Here is a 27,484-nt window from a genome sequence, read left to right as displayed (position 1 = left end):
AGCCACAAGTTAATTCCAGTGAATTGCAGAAGTAGCACAGCAGCAATGACACGTGCAGTAGTGTTCTAGCACTTCTTTCTCTCAAAACATGGTTGAAACAGCCTACAATTAGAAAAAGCAGCCACTACACATACTAAATTAGCCCCTTCCAGTCCTGAAGGTGTTTCTGTCTGAAGATCTCTATTTCACAAAGTTATTTGTTTGCATAGTACCCAGTTCCTTTCAATTGAATTCATGGTAGATGATGAAAGCTTAATTTTTCAGAGGGAAAGGATTAGCTATTATACCAAATATGGGTCAGAATTGTAAGTGATATTCTACCCAGTCTGGTGCTGATACTTCTAAAGGATTCCTTCAGTGAAGGCCTTATCAGTCAACTCTTCACTTTTATTTACTTTAGCAGTTGCTTTAAAAATTCATTCCAACATCTGACTAAAAACAAGAGAGAGGAGTGAATGTATCTGCTCTATCTCATTAGTTAACAGAGACGTACAATTATTTGATATTAGTTTATGTCAGACAATATTCTATAATTAAGCACAGACCACCATCAATTCTCTACCAGAGTGACCTGAGAGGTTGAAAGGGTTTTGTGTTTAATGAAACATAATTCAATTAAGATGAACAGTTTGGACCAAATTTTTTTCTGGTGTCTTGAGTCATAGCTTCACTGGAATCTATGGACTCTCACAGCAGCAGCAAATTTCCCTATTTATGCAGATGCCTTTTATATTTTAATTACAAAAGTTGCTACTTCTTTATCGTCAGTTGGTGTTTTAGTATTAGTAGTGAAAGCCATGGAACACTTTTGTTTTAACTCATTTAATGATTGAGTGGTGTTAGCATCTTAAAGGAAATAAAACACCCTGACATTGACCAAAATCACAAATTTGTCTTGGGAATAGCAAACAGCCTGTATTCCCACACTGAGTGAGAAAGGCTGGCATATCATGATTGAAATGCATGAATAAAGAAACAACTAATGTTATAAATTATAACTATTGAATCTAAATGTGGAATGTCAAATAAAATGTATTTTTTTAGGCCCCAAGTCAGGCTTACAGCTGATCTCAGTTCCCTTGGGATTCAAAAACTTCATCTTTGCTGAAAATAGGTGACTCCAGGCATTCATTCAGTGAATTGATCCAATCACCAGTGAATCCAGCGATGCTGGTCTTGTCCTCCTTTATAAAGCAATACTTAATGTTTAGAATACTTGCTCAGAAAATGGGTAACCTATGCTCAGTCCTCTTTTCAAACAGAAACTCTTTAAGCCTTCATCTCCTACTTCTTATACTAGGGCAGTTTGGTGATGGCAGCATTTTCCTTTCCTTTTGAACATGAATCACTTTACAGGAATGAACTCCAAGTTCAGTGGGAAAGAGAGGGAAGACATGAAGGGTCAAAGCACTGTAGTTCTGGGATTAATGGAATTAATGAGAGAAAGGAGCCTGGAATTTCAGTCCTCTGTCTGTAAATTGTTTCTGTAATTTACATTGGATAGTTACTGTATTTAAAAAAAATAACAACACAGCAATTCTTTGGAAAATAACCCAACCCTCTCTATACCTAGGGGAGTAATCGAAATCCCAGGCTATTTCTGAAAATAAGCATCAGTCTCTGAGTGCGATGCTGAAGTCTTGGAAAGTGGTGAAAGTTTAGAAAAAGGTCTCCATGTGTTTTTTTTTCCTATTGGATAGCTCCAGTCACTCTAATCTTATCTGTCGACATCTTACCTCTATGTGCCAAAATTTTGCTGCTCATTTCATGAAAAGACTAGATTCTGAAAGGGGTTTCTGAATGTACAGGCCGTTAAGTCCTTACCTATGTCTAGAGATTTTAGGTACTTTGGACTCTAAATGGCATAAAAATATATAAAATGTTTACATATTTAAGCAAGCACTGTTTGATACAGTGGGAGTGTTGATCTAGCTGTGGGCTGTAATCTCGAGCTAATTTACAGGTTAAAAGCCTTGCTGAGACAGATTTCAGCAAGGCCTAATGTATCGTATAGAGAAACACTGTAGACGTTACCCAGATCACTGAAGTGTTTTTGGAAATGTTACTTATTGTATGAAAATGGCTTTGGTTCATCTACCAGTATAATTGCTTGGTTGCAGTACTGTTTAGGGGAATGGTAGAAACATCCTCTGAAAGCATTAGTGATAACACAACTGGATTAACAGTTATGGGACAACACGAAATCTGTGCACCCTGTGTGAATTCAAATCAATCAAGTTGAATTAATAACAGAGTATTTCTACAGGCTACCTCACAGTGTATTGGAAAGGCAAGACTGATCTTTGCTCTAGCTGAACTGTGGTGTAAAATTGTGTATTAACGCTTCTGTACTATAGTCATCAATATTGAGTCGGGTAATTTCTGAATGCAAGAACAGATCCAAGTAACAACCCAACAGAGAGCCTCCCTGCCTTACAAGAGTGAAAACAGTGGTCTACATTTCTAAGAAAGAGCATTTGGGTTAAGGTCCCTTTCTTCTTCCTAATACGAAATATGACAGGAGCCTTCAGTAATGTAATCTGATTCAAATGCAGTACCATCTTGGCTTTGCCTCACTTGATAGTATGTCTACTAGTAATGCATTTCTTACTGTCACTGAAGTGTTTAAGCATCAGTTTCTTAGAACATCTATACATTTAATTTTCCCATAGATTTTGTGTAATAATGAGGAGGATAGCAGGAAGGTCTGACTGACAAACTTTTCCAGCCAGGTACATGAGCCTTCCTTTGGGTTGATGAAATATCTTGGGTGGACAAAGCTTCCTTATTAAGTATTAACCAGTGCCTCCCTGACAAAGCAATAGTAGAATTGGGTTAAGGTCTGAGGTATCAGAGCTGCCCTGAGCCTGTCACATAAATCAGATTCCAACACTGAAATATCAGGCCTATCTTCTGCAGAATACAGGTGAGATTAGGTATGTTTTGAATAGCAGATTTCAATTAATTTCAAGCAGTTGATTATAAAAGATTAATTTATTGAAAACCCATATTGTAGTGATATTTTTCCATAGAAATTACAGTCCCAAGCACAGCCATGGTTTTGTTTACATATTGAACTCAACATCCTGTTTTCTCCTTGCATATAGCAATTACGACTGTCAAGTCATTTATCTTCCCCCTTTTTAACTTTTGTCCAACATAAGTCTGTAATTTGGTCATTTGCATACAAATGCTTTTATGTATCGAGTTCTGCACTATTTGTATATTATTTTCCATGCATCTTTTTTGTTTTTCTGTAGATTTTGTTGTGGGAAATGCAACTGACGCATATGAAACTGAAGACCTCGTTTGCTCTCTTCCCTCAACTGCCAGGGAGCATGAGAAATAGCTGCAGGTGAAAAGGTTATGGCAGCCTCTTTTACTCTTTTTTTGTAGTGAAACCACTGTAGCTTCTGCCTGGTGTCTCTGCATAGCATGCTAAGTCATATCCAAGAAAGGGAAAGCAGCACATTTTCATCCTGGTTACATGGCACAGCAGGGAGAAGGCCTCCCAGCCTCATTTTCTGGAGAAACTGCTTACATTTGTGTCTAAGATTCTTGGAAGGCTCTTCAAGCTCAGTGGCATTTGCCCTTTAAGCAGCATTAAGTTTGGTTAGGTAAGATTTTGTATCCATTATACCTGAATTCTGCATAGAAATAAGCATTCCTGATACAAAAAGCAGACTGCTGGAGGTATGGAAGAATGTCACAGCTTTACTGCTTTCTGCTCCGTATGGCATGTGTTTCTGTCCCAAAGACACAAACAGATTGTTGAAAGAGAAACATGAGCGGTAGCAGCTCAGAAAATGCTGTTCCCAACACCCCTAGCACTTTGTTGCTCTTCATTGGACTCTGTCCAGTATGTCCATGTCTGTCTCATACTGAGGACCCCAAAACCGGGCACAGCACTCTAGGTGTGGCCTCACCAGTGCTGAGGAGATGACCTCCCTCGACCTGCTGGCAATGCTTTGTCTAATGCAGTCCAGAATACCATTAACCTTCTTTGCTGCAAAGGCATATTGCTGTCTCATGTGTGACTTAGTGTCCACCAGGACCCCTAGGTCCTTTTGTGCCAAGCAGCTTTCCAGCTGGGTGGCCACCAGCATGTGTCAGTGCCTGGGATTGTTTCTTTCCATGTGCAGGAATTTGCACTTCCCCTTGTTGAAATTCATGAGGTTCCTGTCAGCCCATTTCTCCAGTTTGTTGAGGTCCCTCTAGACGGCAGCACAACCCTCTGGTGTATCAGTCTCTCTTCCTAGTTTTGTGTAATAGCAAACTTCCTCAGAGTGCACTCTGCCCCACCCTCCGGCTGATTCATGAAGATGTTGAAGAGGATTGGACCAAGTATTGACTCCTGGGGTGCACCTTCAGTTACTGTCCTCCAACTAGATTTGTGCCCCTGATTACCACCCTTTGGGCCTGGCCATTCAGGCAGTTTTCAATCCATTTCACTGTCTGCCTATCCAGCCCATGCTTCAACAGCTTTTCTATGATCATCTTATAGGACACTGTTGAAAGCCTTACTGAAGTCCAGGTAGACAATATCCACTGCTCTCCTCTCATCTAGCAGGCCAGTAATTTCATTGTAGATGGCTATCAAGTTGACCAAGCGTGACTTCCCTTTGATGCAGCCATGCTGACTAATCCTAATGATTTTCTTGTCCTTCATGTACGTGGACATGGTTTCCAGGATTAGCTGTTCCAACACATTTCCAGGTATCGAGGTGAGGCTCACTGGCCTGTAGTTCCCTGGGTCATCCTTGCTCTTCTGGAAGTAGGGAATGACATTTACTTTCTTCCAGTCCATGAGGTTTCCCTCCAGTTCTTAGAGTGTCTGGTCACAAAAGGTGACCAATATATAACATCCGAAACACTGAATGGATATTAAAGTTGTGTTGCAAAATGACAAAAGCAAGGATATGCATAGTTAAGTGGAAAACCATAGAATGGTTTGGTTTGGAAGGGACATTTAAAGATCATGTAGTCCAAACCCCAAAATGTACCAGGCGTGACAGTACAATAGCACAGTAAATGAGGCACTTTAAGAAAGCAAATGTAGTGCTTTTGTTTTTCAGTATTGCTGACTTACTTTCTAGGCTGTAATGAAATCTTAGATCTGTAATAGGGCTGTTTTTTCTGGAGCTGACCCAGTCCTTCGGTAAAACCAGATGCATTGGGGACCTATTAGCGTGGTTGTATTAGTTCTTTAAAGTAGTCAGATCCCAGTACAGACTTAAAAAAGTTCATGAAATCCAAGTGTCTTACAACTTTCTGTTGTTAGGCTATACAATTTGTCAGCATATACTTATGGATATGATCACAGTGCAGGTTTAGGGAAAAACAAATTTGAGTTTATGGAAAATATATTGCCCTGTAAGCTAGCACAAACATTGGAACAAAAGAGTAAACAAAACCAAGTTAAAATCTAACTTCTCTACAGTTTTAAAATTCTGCTTTGCTGTTTGAACTTTTACTGACAGGTTTAGAAGCAGAGAATGCCTCAAGTTGGAAGGGACCCACAAAGATTAATGAGTCCAATGCCTGGCTCCTCACAGGACTACCTAAAACTAAACCATATGACTAAGAGCATTGTCCAGATGCTCCTTGAACTCTGACAGGCTTGATGCCATCACCACTTCCCTGGAGAGCCTGTTCCAGTAACCAACCACCCTCTCAGTGAAGAACCTTTTCCTAGTGGTGTCCAGTCCGAACTTCCCCTGATGCAGCTTCATTCCATTTCCTTGTGTCCTATTGCTGGTCACCAGAGAGAGGAGATCAGCACCTCCCCCTCTGTTGCCTCTCTTGAGGAAGTTGTAGACTGTGATGAGGTCACCCCTCAGCCTTCTCTTCTCCAAGTTTAACAAGCCAAGTGTCCTCGGCTGTGTGTCATTAAGTCTTGCCCTCAAGACTTCCACTGTCTTGTTCACCTTCCTCTGGACAGAGTCTAATAGTTTGATGTCCTTATATTGATGCAGCCAAAACTGCACACAACACTTGAGGTGAGACTGCACCAGTGAGGTGTAGACTGGGACAATCACCTCCCTCGACTGGCTAGCTATGCTGTGCTTCATGCACCCCAGGACACGGTTGGTCCTTTTGGCTGCCAGCACACACTGTTGACTGATATTCAATTTGCCATCAACCTAAACCCCCAGACCACTTTCCATGGGGCTGCTCTGCAGCCCCGCATCCCCCAATTTGTATGATATAACCGGGATTACCCCACTCTAGGTAGAGAATCTGGCACTTGCTCTCGTTAAATTTCATATGGTTGATGATGTCCCAGCCCTCTAGTCTCTCCAGATCTCTCTGTAAGGCCTCTCTACCCTCGAGGGAGTCCACAGCTCCTCCTAGGTTAGTATCATCAGCAAACTTTCTTAATATACATGCAGTTCCTGCATCCAGATCATTTATAAAAACATTAAAGAGCATTGGCTCTAAAATCGAGCCCTAGGGAACCCTATTGCTGACTGGCCGCCAGCCTAATGTAATCTCATTTACTACAACCCTTTGAGCCTTGACCCATCAGCAAATTGCTTGCTCAATGTATTATGGACTTGCCTAGCTGTGTGCTGGACATCTTATCCAGAAGGATATTGTGAGAGACGGTATCAAAAGCTTTGGTAAAATCCAAAACCACCACATCTACTGACTTCCTTTGGTCAACTAGATGGGTGACCTTGTCATAAAATCATTTCAAGAGATTGCTTTCGTATGCAAGGGTAATAATACTTTGACCAGAATTACTCTGAGCAGTCTCTACAGAAAATAATACCTTCTCTGTGTTAACACTTAGTGAACCTCATATTCACTTAATGTGAGCACAATGGGATCAGCTGTCTTGTCAAGTTAATCTATAACATTAATATAGTGTTTTATCCCTCTTTCTCAGGCTCCACACACATAAAACTTTAATATATGTATAGTTTTCAGCAGAATGTTCTTGTGTCCATCAGTTACAAATGCATGGTTTTACCTATGGACCAGTAAAGTGCTTCCATACTTTTCTGTGACTGTGTGTGATTGATTCCTAAATCTTTTACAAAAGACCATGCAAATTAAAATGTCTCCTGCATGTATTCCAGAATCAGTGTCTAGAATATGCTTCAGTACACATTGTTACTTACGCTGTATTTCTGGTTCTTGTACTAGTTTGATAGAAAAGCAACTCTTTTTGGAAAGGCCCTTTCTGAAAGGTGTTGTGACAAAGAAACTGGTATTGTCATTTGTAGATGGAGACCATTACTACATGTAATCCATTGAGAAGGCATACTTTTCATATACTGTTGCAGTGCTGTTATTACTTGTGGGCAGATCTGTAAAGAGGCATAATGACCACATGGAAAGGGCATTAGACTGGAAATCTAACTTCTGGCTCTTCTGTTGACTTACTGTGTGATTGCTAGTGAGTTATTGTCTCTTGTGAAAGGTTGTTTATAAAGGCTTGCTGTGGTACCTCCACATATAACAGCTCGTACTTTAGATATCATTTATCACTTCCAGCTCCTGCTGTAGTATCAGGAGTGACTTTGGAAGTGTTTGTTTACATTTTTTCTTCTGCTTCATTAGCAGCTTGCCTATATATTGGAAAGAGAAAATGACACCTGGATGAACAGATTAGAAAATAGGTTGTTAGGTTCACATATCTAGATACCAAGATAAATGAATGATATAACATTAATATAGAAAAGAAAAAAAAGTAGTAAACCTGTTATTTCTCAGTTGTAAAATTTCTGCAAAGCAACATCTCAAATTACTCATTTGATCAACAATTTTGTCTTAGAAAATAAGTTTTGTCCTGTATTTACTAAAAAAAAGAAGAATTTGAGTGTCATGATTAATTTGTCTGTAAGTGCAAGAAGCACAATGAATGATTGGTTTGCCCTACAAAAGACACTGCTGTTGTAGTATTTGGCTTTACAAATACGTAGTTACGTTGTTCAGGACTCAAGCACTGTATGAAGTCTTGTATAGCTCTTTCTCAGGCCCTCTGTACAGGGCCTGAGTTTCTTCTTTAATCAACAGCCAGCTGTTAGGGCTGCCACTGATTCCTGACCTGTAATTACCCCAGAACCTCATCCTGCTGGTTGGCTTCTCGGGGTTTCCTGATATGAATGCTACAAGGTTGAAAGCAGCAAGAAATCCTTTGCAAAGGTACCGAGAGATTTGTACCTTTGCACTACAAATCAATCCAAACCCTGAATGCACTAGACCTGTTCTTCCCGCACTCATTTTCCCCTTAAATTGTGCCTTGCATTTTGGGTTGTAATTAAGACTAACAATGTGAAATCAACCAGGTTTGCTTGAGCCTGCCTCCAGAAAAAAATCAATTGGCAAACTAAATGCACAATATCCTTGCTGATGAGATCCATGCTTTCTTCCTGGCCTGTCTGATTATGTATTTTAGTAGAGATTGTGTAAGGTTTCTAAGGCAATGCATTTATTTCAGTAAGTTGTGACCATACTTATATTCTGTAACTATTACAGATTCTAGTTGTCAGGAAACATTTCCTTCATTGTCAGCTCTATCTACTGTATTCTTGAATTTTGAACTACATAGCACTGCTAACCAGCAAACATGCATTTTTATTCCAGGATGAATGACGATTGCAAGCCATGAATTGGTTTCCGTTCTCTATCCCTTTCATCTGAGAAGAGCAGCTTGTTGTATAAAAAACACGCCATGTCCCTCAGGTATGTGTTTTAGTAAACACTTATTCAAAGGAAAGGCTAGAACAATTACAAGTTTTCATTGCTGTTATTACTAATTATATAGATAGCTCCTTTTACAGGTGGCCACAATAACTAGCTAAATCTAGAGTTATCCTTCTTGAGCTGAGGGAAATAGCCTCTCATCTTTTAAAAGATTATCACCTGATGAGAACATTTGAGATGAGAAATACTTTACATCAAGCTCAGGTCTCAGCAACACACACACACATGCTCACGCACACACACTCTGGGTTACTGCCACAGTACCTACGACCAGGATGCTCACATGAAGGGGCTGATATAATCTAAATACCTACATTTTAAGTACTTGGTGAACAGATGCCTAGGATTGTGGATTATAGGAGAGGCAGGAGACCTGGGAGAAAAAGATGAGCTTCTGTGCATGTATGTGTTTCTGGTCATTGGAGAATGAAAAGCAGATCCAAGAGTTTTTAGAAATTTTCTAGTTTTCCTCCACTAAGCTGTATGCTTATGACTTCTAAATGGCTCTGATCTTTTTTGCCAAGCAGCTACATTCAACTGAACGTTTACTTGCTGAGAGATGTTAGTGGGAATAAATTGTTGCTAGGTTATAATGAAATGCATCTTTCAGTATTTCTGTAGTCAAGGGGTTTGATTTTATCTGTTAAATTCAAGTATTGGATATGGGGAAAAAGTAAACTATTATTAACATGGACTGTTGAGAAAAATTCCCTTTAAAATGAGAACTCCAGGATGTAATATTAAGTATTTTTGTAGATAATTACATTAAGTCTAAAAAGATACTTGGTTCAGATCCACAGCTGCATGGCAGAGATTAAGACAGAAGTCAAACTCAGGTCTGATTTAGGGGTTTTGTGATTTGCCTTGTATTTTTTAGTTTTTAATAGCTCTTACTTACCTTTCATGGTCATATTAATGGCCCTTTTCTAGTCTTGTTTCCAGTCTGTATCTGAAATTCAACTACACATGGTACAAACAACATACGTATAACAATTTTCTCTTCACTGATTAAAACAAGGATGGGTATTATTTCCCTTTAAAGTTACCACATAGAAACCTTTCTCCATGGATTGAAGAAGGCAGTTAATAAGCAGTGGGAACAAAGGTTCTGCTATATAGTTCCTGAGAAATATTCTTCCATCATAGAAGAATGGACAGGCTGTAACTGAATGCTATCAATAATTTCACCTTGACTCAGAATTGTTCTTGAGTTTTTCCCTTTGCTTGTTGCTTAGAAGGTTACCTCAGTCTAAAACAAAAGGTTCTGTTTCAGCTCAAGAACCCAATTGCAAACCTTTAAAGGTATTTAGGTCTTAAACTGTTTTGGTGTCTCTTTTCCAAATAAATTGATAGAAGATAGGATCTGAAATAATTTTGTGATTCTCAGTCTAAACCTCTTAGTTGAGGAGCAATAGAATAATACTTGCTAGGGAGGGTGCAGTCAGTAGTGGAGGACAAATACTAGCAATGCCATTAGTGCAGACTGTTTAAATGTTTGGCTTTTAGAATTGTGTATGAATTTGCTGAAATTTAGTCATGAGGAAAATATAACTTTTTAAGATGAGTCCAAATGAATGGTATCTTCAGAGGAGACATACAATAATTCATGCACAGGTCAGCCTGTGATAATTCACAGAGTTGGAAGTGGAAGGAGGGAAGAAACAAAGTATCTCAAGTAGCGTAATTCATGGAGCAGAAAATTATTTATAGGAAATTAACTCCTAAGCAAAAAAACATTAAGCCATGATATAACTTAGGCATGAGGCATGTGACATACTATGTTCACTTTGCACTTTCTGAAATCAAGCTGGCCATCTGGTCAGTTCAGTTACCATACAATTCAGGCTGCCCTGGAGATGTTCAAAGAAGAAAGGGCAAAATGCTAAAGTGTGATCCCCAGTTATCAGAACAGCTACACGGGTCTGTGGCAAGTCAGAAAAAAATTATGGCAGCCATTAGAATGCTTAAGTATATATGTAATACAGCCAGGCTACAGTCAGTCTTAAAATCAGTGAAACACAAAAAAATGACGATTCTCTTTTTGTTTCCTACCACTGTATTTTACACTCAAGTATGTGGTGTATGCTTTTAAAATACTATTTGGTTTATTATACAACATGAAATTCTCCACCATTCTCCACCCATTACTCCATACCATTTACATCATGCTCAGGTGCCACACTATCCAATACAATCTTATTAACCACCCCACCCCTTCCATCCTTTGATATAATAGGCAGATATCATTCCCTTAGTCTATGGACTACCTCTGCAAAATGTCTTTAAAAAGTTCACAAATGTCCCCAAAGTGTCTGGTGAGTTCATTTAGTCTATGAATTTGGGCTCCATCTGTTATGGTGGTCGCGCAGGACAGGGGAGGTGGTGTGTTGCATGGAGTTACTGGGCATCAAAGCCAGCTCAGGTCAGGTCACTGTTGCTCTTGTAGTGCTTCTTGCAAGGCTTGTCCACCATTCAGGTGGTTCCTGCTATAGTAATTCCTACACATGCAACTCAAATAATGGGTTACAACAATTTAAAGGTATTTCCATTACAGTCTCTACCCCTGGCCCTTTTAGGCCAGGTTACAGGTTTTAACATTGCAGTGATCTCCTACTGCTCTCAGCCTGGCCAGCAGCAAGGGCTTTCTGCTATAGTAATTCCCATAACATGCAACTCAAATCCCAGGTTATAACAATTTAAAGGTATTTCCATTACAGTCTCCAACCCTGGTCCCTTTGGACCAGACCATTGGGTTTAACATTGCAATGAACTCCTTGCTCCTGCTCTGGCTTGGACTTATCCACAGACAGCAATCCCTTAAGAGCATACCTGCTCCAAGTGAGCCACAGACTCTTCAGGGTTCTACCTGCTGCAGAAGAGACTTATCCACAGCCACAGTCACTCTGAGGTGCGCCTGTTCCAGTGTGGCCTTCTCCATGGGCCACAATGCCTTTCAGAGATACACCTGCTCCAGCGTGGCCTTACCCACAGCCACAGTCCCTTCAGAAGTAAGCCTGCTCCAACATGGCCTTACCCATGGCTGCAGTCCCTCTGGGGGAGTACCTGCTCTGTCGTGGGCTTATCCATTACCACATGCTTTGAGGTGCTCCAGCGTGACCTCATGCACAGCCGTTGATGCTTCAAGGTGTACCTGCTGCAGCATGGTTTATCCACAGTCATAGATGCTTTGAGGTGTACCTTCTCAAGTATGGACTTATCCTTGGGCCACAATCCATTCAGAGATATACCTGCTGTGGCACAGGCATAACCATGGCCACAGATGCTTCGGGATGTACCTGCTCTGGCATGGGCTTATCCATGGCCACAGATGCTTCAGGGTGTGATCCTGCCATGTAGACTCATCCACAGGGCACAGTCTGTTCAGCTTGAGTAGATACTGGAGTTCCAGCCTGTCCAGTACAGCAGCACAGAAAGAGCAGTGATGCCCTGACCATATGCCTGCCCAGGTGTTGGCCATTGCTGTTATCAGTATCTTCCCAGGCACAGCAGCATAAGAAGATCAGCAGTACAGCAGTACAGCAAGCAGTGAAAGCAAAAAGCGCCACTAACGAGCACTAGATTCTAATATACAATAAGGCAAGCAAACCCCATGGAAAGAATAGGAGTCTATCACTTAATAGCTAAACAGCAATAACAGCTATAAATTCAATCTAGTGCATTCCAATAAAACCTGTTGTTATCTTGAACCCTTCAAGCCCCACGCTGGGTGCCAAAAAGGACTGTCATGGTTTAACCACAGCCAGCAATTAAGCACCACAGCTGCTCACTCACTCACTTGTTCCCCCCTGGTGGGATGAGGGAGAGAATCAGAAGAATAAAAGCAAGAAAAATCATGGGTTGAAATAAAGACAGTTTAATAGGCAAAACAAAAGCCGTGCACGCAAGCAAAGTGAAACAAGGAATTAGTTCACCACTTCCCATCGGCAGGCAGGTGTTCAGCCATCTCCAGGAAAGCAGGGCTCCATCACACATAACAGTTACTTAGGAAGACAAACAGCACAACTCCAAATGCCCCTCCCTCCCTTCTTCTTCCCCCAGCTTTATATGCTAAGCATGACATCATATGGTGTGGAATATCCCTTTGGTCAGTTGGGGTCAGCTGTCCTGGCTGTGTCCCCTCCCAGCTCCTTGTGCACCCTCAGCCTGCTCGCTGGTGGGGTGGGGTGAGAGGCAGGAAAGTCCTTGGCTCTGTGAAAGCACTACTCGGCAGTAACTAAAACATCCCTGTGTTATCAACACTGCTTCCAGCACATATCCAAAACACAGCCCCATACTAGCTACTGTGAAGAAAATTAACTCTATCCCAGCCAAAACCAGCACATCTCTTTAAATAATATTTTCTAGGTAACATTTGCCTACAGGGAGAAAAAAAAAAAAAAGGATACACTGTAAGATGAGAGATGAAGAAAATAAGATATCTGAAGTAAAAAACTAGGACTAATAATGCATTTTTCATTAAAAACGCTACAAAAGGTAGGACTTTTTACTATAGATATGTATTTTTTAAAAGTATAACAGTTCAATAAAGTGTTTTGTTCTTTAAAAGAAAAGTAAAGAAAACAAAACCCCACAACTTCTTGATAAAACTATTGTTTGTCTTTCTGGAAGCTTTGTAGGAACTGAGGAGAACCCAATCCCAAAATATGTTTGCCAGACAAGTCCACCTGAACTCAGCTTCTCAGTTTCTCATTCAGTAAGATGTAAGCTGGTTTCTCTCTCTGCAGTGCAGAGCAGCTTTTTGGATGAGTCCCAGATAGGCAAGTACTCAAGACAAAAATGGGAGAGGAGCAAGTCATTAACTATTGCATGGTTTCCCTTTCCTAAAACTTCCATGTCAGAGGATAAGTTGGAATGACAACTGCTGTTCTGCGAAATGAAATGGAGGCCCCCAAAAGAAGTGTTGCAGGACTCATGGGTGGGCAGGGACACCTTGGCCATGTACAACAGTGAATTCCTTCCCAGGCCTGTAAGATCTTACACAAAATTAAGTCCTCAGAATGGTGTGCAGGCTAAATTCAGTTTGAATGCCAAAGCCTTTGGAAACGAAGGTCAAAGAGGAAATGCAATGAAACTCATTGTTATTGGGTTATTAGAGTTGCCACTGTAATTATCTTTTTTCATAACATATTTTGTTTTGCTATGTGCACACCTTGATCTTTAATCTAAAGCCTTCTGTGAGCATAATTAATGAACATTTGAGACTCCACCACATTTTTAAGATTTTTTTTGCATAGAATATGATTTAAATGGTTACATACTTTGAATTATTTATCATGTGGTGTATATCTGTTAAGAGAATCGCCTTTGTTTTAAGTCAGTTTATGAAAATATTGTGTTTGAACATCTGTCAAGGGATGAAGATTAGCTGAATAGACATAGGATGCCAGTATATTATATTTTCTGCTATCCTGTATACTGTAATTATCTTGATCCTCAAACAACTCTGCGACAGTTACAAACACTTTTGCAGACTTGTTACTGCAAAATCAAAATTTATTTCATCTGAATCTAAATTAAACTGGTATGTCGCAAGTCTTTTTTTTAACATTTCTATCTGTAGATGATTAGAAAGCATTCAAGCACAGATTCAAATTTTATTTGAAAGAAAATTTTTTTTAAAAATTCAGTTTTGAGGCAGGATGGGAATCTTTCCCAAAATGAAATGTGTTTCAAAAAATGGATAAACTAAGTAGCCAAACTGGGGAGAAATGGATGCCACAGACAGAAGGTGTGCTTTGAAGTGAGATGTAAATCTGAATCATAGAATCATTGGTTTGGGTTGGAAGGAACCTGAAATAGCCTCTAGTCCAACCCCCAGCCATGGGCAGGAACACCTTCCACTAGATCAGGTTGCTCAAAGCCCCATCCAGCCTGGCCCTGAACAAACACATCCAGGGATGGAGCATCCACAGCTTCTCTGGGCAACCTCTTCCAGTGTCTCACCACCCTCATAATAAAGAATTTCTTCCTAAGATCTAATCTAAATCTACCCTCTTTCAGCTTAAAAACCCCTTGTTCTGTCACTAGACTCCCTAATAAAGAGTCCCTCCCCATGTTTTGTGCAGGCCCCCTTTAAGTACTGGAAGGCCACTATAAGGTCTCCCTGGAGCCCTCTCTTCTTCAGGTTGAACAACCCCAACTCTCTCAGTCTTTCTTCATACGAGAGGTGTTACAACCTTCTGATCATTTTTGTGGCCCTCCTTTGGACTTGCTTGAGCAGGTCCATGTCTTTCTTATGCTGGGGACCCCAGAGCTGGACACAGTACTCCAGGTGGGGTCTCACCAGCGCAGAGTAGAGGGGCAGAACCACCTCCCTCAACCTGCTGGCCATGCTTCTTTTGATGGAGCCCAGAATACAATTAGCTTTCTGGGCTGCAAGTGTACATTGCCAGCTCATATTCAGTTTTTCATCTACTTCATTTCATCTATTTCATCTTCATTTTCAGCTACCCCCAGGTCCTTCTCTGCAGGGCTGCTTTCAATCCACTCATCACCCAGCCTGTATCCGTATTTGGGATTGCCCCGACTCAGGTGCAGGACCTTGCCCTTGGCCTTGTTGAATGTCATGAGCTTCTCACAGGCCACCTTTCTTAGCCTGTCAAGGTCCCTCTGAATGGCATCCCTTCCCTCTATTGTATCAGCCACACCACTCAGCTTGGTGTCATCCACAAACTTGCTGACAGTGCACTCATATTGCCTGTTTCAAGAGTAAATGAATACGCACGATACCAGACCATACTTAAAAAGAAAGGGAGAAGAAATCCTTGATCCACATTTACAAAGGTCTTCTTTGAGTTTCCCTATTTACTCTTCACAGCCACTGACTCTGAGGATGTAAAATGCTGGGCATAGTCAATGGCAACAACTGGGAAAACAGAATTAGTCATGTCATCTTTTACTGAGGGTAACCAGCCAGAAAGTGATCATCAGAAAGTTGTAATACCTTTGGAGTAGCTTCATTCCCAGGGCAAGGTTAAGAATTCTTCCTTCCCTCCACCACAGAAATAGTCCTCATCCCAAGTCACTTTTTTTTCTGTCTTGGAAGTCATTTAGTGCTGTATAACGGAACCAAATAGATGCAATGAAAAGCCTGACAGGGTAGTGGGAAGAGGCCAAAGTCTCCAGGGCAGGCCAAGTCTTAGCTTCTGGGTCAGGACAAGTGTCTGAGGGAATGGGAGGAGTGGGAAGAGAGGAAAAGGAGGAAGATGGTCTTGAGTTCTGGCCATTCTGTCACATTTCACAAAAAGGGCAATAGAGTAGCAATGGAATAATTGTATGGAGTGTATAACCCATTACTGCTGATATGCACCAGAAAGAGAAAGGAACCCATCACTTCTGATGGCAAACAATTAGAAGCTCAGTATGGCGGTCATGTATTTCTAGAAATTTAGACCTGGTATTATGTTCATATGTTGCTTCTCATGACGTGCTGTGAAAACTACAATAAATTCATAGTACAAAATATAAAGGAAGACTATTTTGATGCATCCAGTAAAAACAAAGTAATCCAGCTTCGTGCAAGATCCTTACAATTTTCTGATGTGTTAAGCACAGAAATGTATACTGTTACCACATGCATTCAGCAGACATACTGCTTTGTGCAAAGTCCAGTGGGAAAGCTAAGGTACAGGGGTTAATGTTGACATAAAGGCCAATTCCTGATTTCTTTGATGTTAAGAGGAAAGTTTTCGCTGAGCCCAATGGGATTAAGATTTAGTGAACATGTTCTTGTTTCTTTCAAATTAGTGTAGTCTTAACATTGCTCAAATCTATTATATAGTCTACTAGTTCTGCTTTGTTGAATAAAAGCAAAATTTGTGTTCAGAACAACATATTTACTCCAATGTGTGTACCTGCCAGATACTCAAATTCTGATATTTAAAATTGAAGCCTCATGATACTGTACAAATAATTTGTTTCTTTTTCTTTCTGACCAAACAAAAATCTCAAACCAAGAGGAAACTGCAACTGGAATCAATATATATTGGTTTTAAAGTCTGTAATATAAGAAGTGTTTTTATGATTTACTTTTTAATCTGTAGGTGTCAATAGTAATAGCAAACATGAAATTATGAACATGCTAAAAGAGTTTTTATAACATATCTCTTTTCATTCCTTCAAGCATTGTTTAAAGACCTATTAGGTTCTGTAAGCAAACAAACATTTTATCTTTTACATTAAAGGATTTTTTAGAAACATTTTATAGTTAAGAAGCTTTGGTCTACAGATATTTCTTACCCAAGGTATTGGTGATGTAATAATGTAGGCATTAAACAGAAGAAGCGGCTTTAATGCAGATATTCTTTATGTGATTGACAATTACTGCGCTAGTGTTATGTCTGAGCACTAAGACACATCTTTTACTTAAATATGCAAGGTAAAATATCCTTTAAATTTTCTATGCTGGAGAAGCAGTTAAAAACAAAAACACTTACAGAAAGTCAAAACTGATATGTGTTCCAACATGAAGCCCAGAAGTGGAAAAGTAATCATTTGTGTCTTTGTACCTGGAAGAATACAGCTCTTATAGGAAAATACTGACTTAAAAATCAATTAATTTTTCATGTTTTTGAAGAGTAAAAAACCACTGAATGTGGCACAACTTGTAGATTTGAGGAACAGGGAGATAAATTTTGCAACAAAATTTAAATTTGAACTTAAAATAATTTTCTCCCAAAAATTTTTCCCAAGGAAAATAAGCTTATATTATTACCATAGATAAATATGCTAAATTCATTGCTATGGTTTAAAAAGCTTACAGTTGGAGTATTGGCAAACTAAAACTGCATTTTAAATTGCTGTCTAACTCTTAGCAAATTTCATTTTTGTTTCTTTGATACAAAAAATAAACCTAAAATTACGGTTACATAACCTAAGGCATTTGATATTAAGTCCTGGGAAGTAACTCAGCTGATGAAAAGATAGGGCTGAAGCAGTTGTACAAGCCCTCTGTCTCAGCTGGGGTAGCTTCGCATTTGCAATTGCATTTTAGAGATCAAATGCATTAAACCCTAAAGAAGCACAGAAGGGGTGACTACTTCAAAGGGTTTTTAAATTGAAAAATAAACATAAAACAAAATACAGTAATTTATACAAATGTTTTAGAACTAGTACAATTAATTATGTGTGGAAAAAAGTGACACCTGTTCAGAGAAACAATTTAGCTTTTAGATTTAAGCTAGCACTGCTTAACCATTTGTTATTCTAACTATTCTACTCAGTTCAGGTCTAAAATAGTCCATAATGCATATATATCGCTGCATATATCTGCATAGATTATGTACTAAGCATTTAAGTTTATATTTACAATTCAACTTCAGAGTTTCTCGGAAGTAGGTCTATTTGCATTGCTCCTAATTCTGCAGTAGGTGGCAGTGGGTAGTGGAAAATATACAAGAATATACAGTTTAGATGTCATCACATTTTTTAGGGAGGTTTAAAAATGGCTTTTCTGCTTTTGAGTTATGTGTGTATCAAACAGAAAGGAACAGTCAAACAGAATTTGTAAATTGTCGTGGTTAAATAGTACCTACGCAAAGTATTATGAAAATAAACTAAATGGATAATGGAGTCAAATACCGATACAAATACAGCACACATTTCTGTAAATTAAGTATGAAGCTGAGTATACACATGAAAACTGAACTGAAGGCTTAAACTCAGGAGAAGGTTTTGCATGGGTAGTTTTGTAAGTTAGGAGAATGTAGTGAACACAATTTACAAAGAGAAGAAGAAAACTGCTATTTCCCATTTTATCTGTATTTCTTTGGAAATTGTTTGCATTAATTTTCAGTGTTATGCTGGCTATTGAAAATAGCACTGTAACTGATGAAATGGAAAACAGTGGGATGGGGGTTTTAGGCATGATGGTGGCAGTGTGGAGTATTAACAGAGTTTTGATAGGTTGATTGTGTGGGAGGATTAATTGGGAAGATTACAAGAAAGCTCTGATTTTGCAATCTTTACACACCTGAAATATGGGAGCTTAAGAGTATACAGAATGTGAAATTGGATGAAAAAGTCTGTCAAAGAAGAACATTCTAAGTCTCGTTTGTTATTGATTCCTGTTTCTTGCTTATCTGAAAACCTGGATTGGTAGTTTTATATAGAAAGTGCTCAGTCAGCACTGCTGATTCTTCTCACATTTTCACCAGCGCATTTTGAGCTCCAAATAGAGAGATTAAGGCTTCCAGAAGTGCAAGGTATCCGCTAGCTCACATCTCAAATACTTTGAACTGGCCAGTAATTAGGAGTTCTTGTTTTGTTTTGTTTCCTGTTTTAAATCTCCAACGTTTAAAAGTATGCAGCTGGAAGCTATTGAGTGCACAGTGTTTTGAAAAGCATGGTCACGCATACTGCTGGACCTGGACTTTGGGACTAGCCAAGGTCAAACTCCTATTGAAACTGTACAACACTTTTTTCGTTTATGATTTTGTGGCCAAATTCTTCAGTCCAAGGACTTCACATAGTTACATAGTAAGAAAACATTAAGTTAAACAATATAGTTGTGCTTAATGTTAATTCTGTAATCGTAAAGGTTAGCCAGTGATTAACAGATATTATCTTTTGTATGAATTAATAGTTTATACTACAAGTAAGTATAAGCAATTCAATAGAAACAGAGGAAAAATGCTGACTCACTTAAAGTTGGAGTTTTGCTGTTGACTCAGTAGAAGTAAGATTACTGTAATCTCATTGTTAGTTACTCATCAGCTAGTTATCTGTAAAATTAAAATTAAGAGTAGTGTTTTGATAAAACTGATAATTATTAATTGCTTACAATATGTTTCAAAAAAGGAAAAATATGGAACATATGTAAGAAAGAACAGTCACCTTTTACAAGAAATAGGCACTTTATTGTGTCTTCAGCTGAAGGAAAGGCTACAAAGTTAGACCCCAAAGTAACAGTATTTTAATTAAGAAGTTCCTGGTTTACATTTAAACTAAAAGGAAATAATTGACCATATTAAAACATGATTGAATACTTTCTTGATTTATTTCTGCGTTATGTAGTTTTATGCTGGTAAATTGAATGTTCTTAATGAAATTGTGCTAGTTTAAGTTTGAGATTATGCATTAATGATTTTGATTGCATTTGTGTGTTATGTCTTATTCTTTGATATTCTTTTATGTTGATTAAGATGCATCAAACATTGCATTGTTGTCTTGCAAAATGAATAGTAGACATCTCTGTGATAAATCTTCAGTTATACTGAACAGTAGTTCCCAAGACATATCAAAGTTCTCTTTGAAATGTACCCAGATTTTCCATTTTCTATGTTGTTTATGGCTTTTCTTATAGTTTTAGAAATATTGAATTCTTGTTGTCTGATTAAATTTGGTTTTATTCTTTTTCCTATAAGTAAGAGGCTATCTTTCAGTGCTGTACATTTAATTTCTATTCATATGATTTTACCATCAAAGTTTCTGCATTATAAATCTTTCAATGACTACTATTGCTGTGAAAAATTGTAATTTTTTAGCAGTTTTTTAAATCAGGAAGTTACTATTTTTAGGCATCTAGGATTTCCTCATTCTTTCATGGACAATGACACAAATATCTCCAGTTTTTTCTAAGGGATTTAAGGGGAGAAATAAAAGGCATAATAAAGCATTCACTGCTAACTACAAATTTTGACATTCACAAATAGCTTTTGGCTTTAAAATAGACCTAACTGAAGCACTGATTCCCATGTGTTAAGTGTTGGGATTTGGGTTTGGTTTTTTTTCAGATTGATGACTTTGTAAAATTTTCCAAAATCAGTATTGAAAAATTCCACTCTTCTTTAGGTCATTAGAAGAAGTCCTGTAAAATATCCTGGAGCTGAATTGGGCTGTATGTCAAAGAATCAAGTATGAAATTAAGATATGTAAAAAATATATGAAAAATGGAAGAAAAAAAGTGATGCTCTCTAATACCATGTGGTTTAGATCTTTCAAGAAAAAAATGTTGTAACTGATTATATATGTTTTTAGTAGATTAATGTAAATAAATTAATCTAGGGAAATAGTAATTTTTGTTCTATTTATTGCGGACCTGCCAACATCTTTGTGCTTGTAAGGAAGAGTGCAGATAAAAGCTCTTCAGTACACATGAATTGTGCTTGCTGTGTCAGTGAACATTAGCTGAATATCTGGTCCAGATTAGATTTGAAGGCAAGGTATGACTTAATTTGCCTGTACACAAAGAAACAAGCAGAAACAGTTAATGACTGAGAACAGCCTAGAAATGGTAAGGGAGTGCCTAGAGGCTACAAGTTCTGAACTGGCCTCCTGCAAGTCACAAATGTTTTGCACCTTTTGTGCTTTGAAGCTCTTCTGCTGTGGCATGTGTAGAATTCTCTGTGGAGTTTTAAGTACCCAAATATTTCTCTCAGTGCCTCTCTGCTGTGCTTTCTTGGTCTGCCAGAGATAAGACACCATGTGTCAGGTTCCCTGATGAGATAAAATGAGATCGGAGCTGAATTTGGCCTACTCGCTGTCTCCATGAGATGGCCATTAATGTAACTGGTTCTCAGTAGTGAAATATGTCAGCTTTAGAAGATGAGTTGCCATCACCAGTTTAGCAGATGCTGAACAATAGTTATCCAGATTAACAGCCTGCTGTTGACAGAGAAGTGATCTGACTGAATGTCACAGACTTAGAGATCTGCAGATCTTCTAGATATCTAGGAGAACTATTAACAATGAGAACAGCTTCATTTTTGCAAACCTACAACAAGCTTAGAGCTGGGTAAGATGAATGATATAGAAAATGTGAGTAGGAGGCGGCATGTTCTTGAACGGAAAGTTCTCCAGCATACTTCCCCACCTCCCTACGCAATCTCAGTATTTAAATGTGTATGCGAATACATGGCTACGTGTCTGGTAGTGGAAAGACAGTTGTGACTTAATATTAGAACCCAAAAGATAAGACAGGAAAGTAATCTTTTTTTTTCTTTTTTTTTTTTGCCCCCAAATTGAGGCAAACTACCATGAAGATTAATAAGGACTCAACTTATTGACATAGTGTGAACAGTAGGATAAGTTTGTGAAACACTAAACAGAGATATAAGGATGCTGTTCCCTCTGAAAAACACACAGTATTAAAATTTTAAGCTTGGGAAAAAGGTATACTGCTAAGACAAATAGAAGAAGGTGACTTATGTTAATGCAATTGTTTCCTCTATGCACTGTTTTAGTTTTGCATAAAATATCTCCAGCTAGCCTTCCTGAATCTAAAATATTTAGAGAATAATTTAAAAAATAATTTTCTCAGAATTGAAACTATCCATAGTTGCCTTCCTAGCTACCATTGTATCTCTGGCTTGTTCATTCCTGACACTCATATGACTGATGAGTAATTGTTTCTCTTCTCCTTGCTTTCCATTTGTAATTGTCCCCGAATCCAGTACTAGTATGCATGTTTGATGTTTAAGTGTTAATTAAAAAAAAAAAAAAGTATAATTTGACTCGCCAAAGGACAGAGGTTGCCCAGCTGTTACATGAATAGAAGAGAACAGGATGGAAAGCAGTGTTAACATATGGTATGAAAATTTAACTCTGGCTGGTGAAAGTCTTTCAATTCCTTATTAAAATCAAAGTCCTGTATGAGGTCCATAAACTGCTCTGAAGTGAAATCTTGTACATCCAGTCCAATCCTTAAGGCACCTAAGAAGCAATCCAATTAGGAAGCTGCCTAATCCAGTGCAGTGAATAAGAACAAGTTGAGCTAGCCTAATAAAATTTTTAAAAAACTATCTGTAGTTCTGAGGCTCAGTATGTCTTACTATATTGTTGGTTGGAGACAAAACTTTGCATTGATTTCTTGTAATATGACAGAGGTCTATGGCTTATTCTTTTGTCTTTCTTCATAGCTTCCAGTTATCTTCATGAATGAGCTGGTTCTAACCTCTTAACATGCTTTTAATAGCTGCCAGAGGTAGCATGTCTCTTCCACTACTTGTCACTTCTTGTTGCTACTTACTGTAGTTGCCAATTTCCAGCTGACAGGATGGTGAAGAGGAGAATTTGCTGCACTTGCTTGTTATTTTGTTTCTTTTTTTCTAACTTTCTCACTCATTGCTTCTTAAGCATTTTTGCTTTAGAACAGGGCTATTTTTAATTGTTGAAGAAATATTCACTGAGTAAAGCTTTGACCAGGATTTCATAAACCATTTTGGTTCTATATTCTAATTCAGAAGATGATCTGTCAGAATTAATTGAGAATGTCTTAATATAATCAAGTCCAGTTCATTAGGCAAACACTTAAATTATTAATTTAAATACTGGGTAGTTCAACAGCATTTATGACAGTTACAAATACCAACGTATTTTAATTTTTAAATTCCTCCTGTGTACAGAAGTTGATGTCCTGCTATAGCTACTGCTGTTAGACATAAATAGTTTTTACCTTTCTAATGTTCTACCTCTTTGGAGCCTGTTAAAGTATTCTGTTCAAAAAAAGGCTTATGAAAGAAAAATGTAGCATTTTAAGCACAGGGGGCTTAAAATTAATCAAGCATAGAGTGTCATTTTCATCTTTGTAACTCTGTTTTGGATCAAGTAGAGTTACACCAGAGACGAACTTGAACCAGGAAGTTAGTGTCACGCCATTTCATTAATTTATAGAACACTGTAAATTAATGTATAATTATTTAGCATAAATCTAGTGCTTTAGTATCTTAGCTATTCCCATTGCTTTAGTGCTGAGAAAAATAATCTCTTCATAAAGTAAACTAATCCCATTCCCATTTTTAATTGCCTTCCAACTCTGTAATCTAGGACACAGTGATTCCCTGAAAAAGAAATAAATTTTCATTTCTCAAAGAAAAAAAATGGGGAGGGGAGAAGGGGAATAAAAGATGAGGGAAATGGGAGGGAACAGAAGAAGCAATAAAGTGAATAGTGATGGCTGTGAGCTGAGGACATAGCATGTCTTGAAAAGGTTGTGTTCATTCAATGCATTTCATAGACTGGTTTGGGTTAGAAGGGACCTTAAAGATCCATCTAGTTCCAACCCACCTGCCATGGGCAGGGACACCTTCCACTCATCAGATTGCTCAAAGCCACAGCCAGCCTCACTTTGAACACTTCCAGGGATGGGGCATCTACAGCTTCTCTGGGCAATCCATTCCAGTGTCTCACCACCCTCATAATAAAGGATTTCTTCCTTATATCTAGTCTGAATCTACACTCCTTTAGTTTAAAAACACCCCATCTCTGTCATTGCACTCCCTCGTAAAGAGTCCCTCCCCATCTCTCCTGCAGGCCCCCTTTAAGTACGGGAAGGCCTCCCCAGAGCCTTCTCCTCTCCAGGATAAACAACCCCAACTCTCTCAGCCTGTCCTCATAGGCAAGGTGCTCCAGCCCTTGGATCATTTTCTGTGGCCCTCCTCTGGACCACCTCAAGCAGGTCCATGTCCTTCCTGTGATGAGGACTCCAGAGCTGGACAGAGCACTCCAGGTGGGGTCTCACCAGAATGGAGCAGAGGGGCAGAGTCACCTCTGGCCATGCTTCTTTTGATGGAGCCCAGAATACAATTAGCTTTCTGGGCTGCAAGTGTACATTCACAGCTCATATCCAGCTTTTCATCCACCAGTACCCCCAAGTCCTTCTCAGCAGGGCTACTATCAATCCCTTCATTCCCCAGCCTGTATTGATATTGGGGGTTGCCCTGACCCAGGTGCAGGACCTTGCCCTTGGCCTTGTTGAACCCCATGAGGTTCACCTGGGCCCAATTCTTGAGCCTGTCCAGGTCCCTCTGAATGGCATGCCATCCCTCAGTCACGTCAACAGCAGAACTCAGCTTGGAGTCATCTGCAAATTTGCTGAGGGTGCACTCGATCCCACTGTCTATGTTGCTGATGAAGATATGAAACAGTACTGGTCCCAGTTTCTACTTTCTGTTCCCTGAGTTGCCCACCTTGGCAACCTTAGCAATGTTTGTGCACAGGGGTTTGTGTGATTGTCTGAATTATGCTTGCCTTAAACCATACCTGCCTGTGTGGATGTGCGAGTAGATTCTCTGGGGCTGATATACCTACTTGTGAAAACACTGGTAAATTGAGTGAAGGAGTGACAAGTGTCTTCACCTGGTGTTCCAGGGGCATGTGCTATACCAGCTTCAGGATTAGCAAAGGGTATTCTCTTCACATAAAACAAGTGGAAGCTGGGAGGCATGCTGCGGTTATTTCTAAAGTGTGATTGCTGATAGGCTCAAAGAATCTGTTGTAAAGCTAGTGTTGCCATATGTCACCTTTACTGTGGGAATTTTAATACACATTTTGTTTTATTTTTTAAATTATTATCGTTGTAAGAACTTAACTTTGGTTTCAGTTGTCATTCTTTACACTCAGATTCACTTAGCCTTTAAATACATTTACATTGTATGTCCGGTTTCTAGTCTTCGTTTTAGTAATTTGAAATGTTCTTAAGTTATTTTGGCCTAGTTTTTATTTTTTTAACTATAATAGTATGGTCAGATATTTCACAGAATATTACCATCTTTAATAATTGGGTGTGGGTTGCATTTTTTCTTTTTTCATGTTCTCTGGAGTATTAAAAATATATGTTTAATAGTAAGTCTTTGCCATTTTTAAATTGTAGCTTACATAGATTAAGTTTGGAGAAACATTTCATTACAAGAATCAAGGTCTTCACCCTCATTGTTTTCTGTGTTGTTGGAAGGAAAATAACTGTATCTGAAAAGAGGAAGCTTCACTAATAAATGGTATTCACAGAAATAACTAAAAGACAATTCAAGTCGAAGGCTGCAGTTTGAGCAGAGCAAGGATCAGTAAGCAATACTGAAGAGGTGGATTTTAAAAATCCTTCCAAACAGAATGTGTATGGCATTGGAGAAGGCACAGAAACTGAAATTAGTTTCACAGGTAGAGCAGAAAGTACTGGAAGAAGGCATAGAAATGTGTGGGCATCATCTTTAGAAAAGTCAAATCAGCTGGGCAAAAGTGGTTAGCACCAACATTCAGCTGATAAACAGGCATACCAAGTGCCATCCTTTTAGCCTGAGAGTCGCTCAGTTGGCCTCTGGCTTGCACTCCTCCCTTTGGTGCCAATTGCATGTATGCTGCCTGAACAACTTGCTGATATCTGTGTATCTGCAGAACCCGTGTCAGGGCTAGTCAGGAGCACATGACACGTGACGCCCAGCAGCAAGATGCAAGTGATGGTGCTCTACTACTCTGAGAGATGTCTCTCTTAGCCAGATGCACACAGAACAAAGCTTGGCAAGAAGGTTTGTTCCCCAGTAGCTTTACACCATAAGTCCTCTCCTGTCACTTGATCTAGCTCACACATAAACACACACACACGCATGCATGCAAGCACCTTTACATGCATGGTGGCTTAGCACATATATGTGCACACCTATTATGTGACCTGCCAAGCATGCCATTTTTGCCTTTCATCATGTATACTAGCATGTACAGTTTTGTGTCAGTACTTTCAGCAGTTGAGAAGCCTGGCTATGGAGGAATATTATACATGTAATAGTGCTTGGCTTGTGATTAACTAATTTTATGAGTCACATATTTAGATTTAAAATTTCCAATATTGTATTTCATCTGGTAGAAGTAATTAAGGAGGGGAAATTAACCAAGAAAATACTGTAAGATTAAATTTTTGTTTTTAGATTTACTGATTTAGATGATTCTGTTATTGGAAATGGGATGGAAAACTACTCTAGAAGCCTTCCTAGACAATATGTTTTTATTTAGCCTTATATTACTGGTATAATAATGCCATGTTTTATACGACTACTTAATACTTTTTACACCTCTCTGACAAGATTTCTGCCAAAGAAATATAAATATTTTTCTTTTATCACCTTTTATTCTGTATGGCAAAAGCAGTCCATAGCTACATCTGAGTAATTTCTGTTCTCTCTTGTCTTTCTTGAAAGTTTAGTATTTAATGAGGAGAGGGCTAAACAGACTTTATTTCCTATCTTTCCCCCATTAACCCTATCTTCCATTCCCTTTTGACAATGGTGCTATTTGACCTCCCGGTCAATGGCTTCCCTTCAAAATTCGGATGGTGTCAGAGAGAGGGGAAAACTAAGAAAGAGTTAATGAGGTGGCAGTGGGAGCTTAAGCATCTTTCCCAAATGTTTCATATTTTTTAACATTTTTGACTCCATAACTTCAGTGACTGTTAAAAAGTATTAACACTAAGCAGCAAATAGATTAAGCAAACCTCTTGTGAACAATCCACTGTTCGGATGTTATTCATGCTATTCAGCGTGTATGGGCACACCTCTGTATTTGCATGGAAAAGCACACAGAAAGTATGACAAAACTAATCCATTAGAAGTTTTAAATTTTTTTCTGTCTCAGACAATTTCCTGAGGAAGAGTTCCCCACACAATCAAAAGAAGGAAAGAGCATGGATTATATTAGGATTTATATATCGTGAATTCCATTGCTGTTTGAAAAACAATCTAGCATTTTGTATTTTTAGTTCTAATTTTTTAAATAAAAGTAACACAAGATTTTATTTTTCTCAATATATTAGTACGGTTCCATTAAAAATTCTGGCAGCTACAGGATCTAGGATTTCAATGGTGAGATTTGACCATTTAAATATCCCAATCTAAACTTACACTTTTCATCTTTGCCTTCAGACTGTTTTGAGCATACGACAGGATAAGTGCATTATCACGGTGGCTTTGTCTCACAGCAGCCCACAAATATTAGATAACCCTCTCAAGAAATGTATAAACAAGTTGTTGTTGTTGTGTATTATTAG

The 27,484-nt window shown here is 38.7% G+C and overlaps 1 long non-coding RNA gene across 1 annotated transcript in view; it reads left to right on the top strand.

Annotated features, from left to right (window-relative positions):
• The first annotated feature begins 8,600 nt into the window (after positions 1 to 8,600).
• The window catches only part of LOC135313701 (uncharacterized), a 135,921-nt gene continuing 117,037 nt past the window's right edge, over positions 8,601 to 27,484 (top strand). Inside the window, exon 1 of the long non-coding RNA XR_010373238.1 lies at positions 8,601 to 8,694. This is a non-coding gene — a long non-coding RNA (uncharacterized LOC135313701). The remainder of the gene's footprint in view (positions 8,695 to 27,484) is intronic.

Source organism: Phalacrocorax carbo, chromosome 5, assembly GCF_963921805.1.
Source record: "Phalacrocorax carbo chromosome 5, bPhaCar2.1, whole genome shotgun sequence".
Classification (NCBI taxonomy): domain Eukaryota; kingdom Metazoa; phylum Chordata; class Aves; order Suliformes; family Phalacrocoracidae; genus Phalacrocorax; species Phalacrocorax carbo.
Note: the sequence above shows the minus strand (reverse complement) of the source record. Positions and strands in the feature narration are given on the sequence as shown.